The 2760-nt window shown below is 49.5% G+C and overlaps 1 non-coding gene across 1 annotated transcript; it reads left to right on the top strand.

Moving 5' to 3' along the window:
• Positions 1-507: 507 nt before the first annotated feature.
• LOC142589102 (U2 spliceosomal RNA) lies at positions 508-690 on the top strand. Its single transcript, XR_012829824.1, has one exon. It is a non-coding gene; the product is annotated as a U2 spliceosomal RNA (small nuclear RNA).
• The last annotated feature ends 2070 nt before the right edge of the window (positions 691-2760 follow it).

The raw sequence follows: 2760 nt of genomic DNA, 5'->3' as shown, positions 1-2760 counted from the left end.
ATATTCAAGTTCTGCAAGCGTGGGTGTTTAGCCCAGATTCCACGTTGGATTTCGAGGAGGTCGGACGTGTGATGGCTGACTCCGTGCGGAGTACTTCACCGGCCGCTGCTGGCCGCGGGAACAAGCTTTCTTTTGCACCCTCGAATGATAGATTTTGATACCGATACTGCATTCGGACGAGAACCTGCACGAGTACGTTTTTAAACGCGTTTAAATGGCTCATGAAGCAAAAATCACGAGCCATTCCAATCTGTGAAGCTGCATGGCCCGCGAAGCTGTTGAGCACACGACACAGAGAAGGCACAAAATTTTGAACAAAGGTACGAACTCAGTTACCGTGTTTTTTATCAACATTCGTGTGGACGACAGCATCGCCGCCCCGAGGAACCGGAGGGGACTAGACGCGCGTGAGGTTTCGATGGGACGGCCACTACAGGAGAGCGGACGGAAATGAAACCAGATACGTAAAAGATTGGAACTCCAACATAGAGGGCGGTGCAGACGCAGACATGGCCGATGCTGGTCAAAGTGTAGTACTTGTTCTTATCAGGTGAATATCTGATATGGGTTCTATTGTTGCCCAAAATAATCAGCTTAATTTCTGCATGTTGGCGCCGTGCTTGAAGCCTGTTCTACCTCCACCGTGGGTCGGCCCGGTTTAACCCTACCTTAGGGATCGGCCTACAGTTTTTGGTTTACGGACGTCAACCCGCTGTAAGCTAGCCAGATACAGCTTCACTGTAAAATTGCGGCGTCCGGCTTTATCATCCGATGGTATGAAAAGCCAACCGACCAATTGATCACAACACGTTCCCGGCGCTGGACATAAGCGGCTTGCAGTGCGAAATTCCACGGTGAAAAGCTACGGCACCGGCAAGATGCCTTGGCCCGCACCGAAAAAACTCAAAATTCGGTTCAGGTAGATTAAAGTGGAATAGAGTGTATTAAATGGATTAAGGCGAATGAAAGTGGATTAAGCCAGATGAAGTGGATTAAGTTTGGTGCAAATTAGAGCAATGTGGATTAAGGTGGAGTTTTAATTGAAAGTGACAACTTAGGCAAGTCCACATGTTTTAGCCTTCAAATCACGTAAGGACACTCTAAGGCCTCGTGATTGTTTTGTGCACATCCTAAGTGTCGCGAGTTTCCCACGTGATTTTCCACTCCCCTACACGTCTGATAGGCAACCGTTCGTTTTATGAGGAGTCAGAAGGCCCGCGGGTGTCAGGTGACGAGTCTCGGCGCGCACCAGGGGGAAGCGGAGCGGATGCGGAGAACGGATTCGGAGAGCGTGGTCTTGTGCGCACTGAATTGGAATTCCGCCGACGGTCATAATAGCTCCACAGTGACAAACCATGAGCCCGGACTGCTGTACGCGTCGTTGTGACGCCGGGCTCCCGAGTCCCTTGATGGCTAGAGTCGTCGCCGAAATTTATGATGGCCTACCAATAGTCACCACGTGCTGCATGTACAGAACGGGGACCTACTGCCCTACGAGTACGGGCGGCAACCGTCGGGCTCTGTTGTTCACTGCTGAGAAACGCCCGCGTGGCGCCGAATGACGACCTCCAGTGCGCGCCCTACACATGCAGTAGGCATGCGAAGAGCGTATTCGGAGAAGGTTCTCTTGTAGATGCTAAGTTCACATGCCATTTAAGGTCACAATTCTCCCTCGCGGACAAACACTGAGTGGGGCTACGGTACGCGGAGTTGATGCTCCCGATTCCGAGACATTTGCGGAGTTGAGACGCCACCGAGTTGAGATGGCCTAGCAATAAATTGTGCCGGCCTGCAATCTTTTGCTCAGGCCTTCACTCACAACGTGCAAATAGGAGAGGGTAACTGAGTAGTGGGAAGAATGAAAACAGTTATTTTCCAATATGTTTACTTTTAAGACTAATACCCTTCCTTTGGATTGCAGCTTAACAAACTATTAACTCTCATTGGCAATTGCACCTGTCGGACGGGCTTACGGCCCTACCGCCATTTTTGGTCTGTTTGAGCTATAATAATCGGGAGAACACGCAGTCCTTCAGACTGGGCTGAAATCAGGATTGCTGATAGATCAGTGAGGCTCCGTAACATATAATGGTTTGCAGCAAGTACGGATGCGAGCACAAGAAGTAGAAACAGACAGGACAGGACAGTTGGACAGGACAACAGACAGGACAATGCGTTGTACTGTCTGTTTCTACTCCTTGCGCTCGCGTCCGTACTTGCCGAAAACCATTACACGTTCACCATGCACCAACTGGCCCAGCAAACTACTCTACTAAACTCCGTACGAGGTACGTTAAAACGAGTCTGGCCGCTAACAGACATTTGGACAGTCGAAGAGTGAGACTTTGTTTCTCAATTGTTCATGTTGTAACGCATGTGTTTTATCTGTCATGTACATAGAAAAGTTTTTCCTGTGAATATTTCTTGTCCATCTGATCTCCATCGCTTCCTTTCTGCATTCGATCAACAACTGCCGATCATCGTCAGAGAAACAGTTTTTAAGGTAGCGTCATTACTTTGGGCGATGACGTCGTCTTTTGTGTTTCGGAAACAGGGCACATTGAAATAGAGCGGCAGCAGGAAACGGTCGCTTTAGGACATGGGAGTGCTTCTTCAGAAACCGGCGATCTTCATCACCGCAGCGTTGTTCTTGTCTCCAGCTTGTGCAAATTGGATTTCGACCAGCCTGGTCTACGTATTCTGACATATAGTCGGCATTCGTCATTGCGGGACCCACGGACACATTGTGCTGAGTGAGCA

The sequence above is a fragment of the Dermacentor variabilis genome, chromosome 7 (assembly GCF_050947875.1).
Source record: "Dermacentor variabilis isolate Ectoservices chromosome 7, ASM5094787v1, whole genome shotgun sequence".
NCBI classification, from domain to species: domain Eukaryota; kingdom Metazoa; phylum Arthropoda; class Arachnida; order Ixodida; family Ixodidae; genus Dermacentor; species Dermacentor variabilis.
Note: the sequence above shows the minus strand (reverse complement) of the source record. Positions and strands in the feature narration are given on the sequence as shown.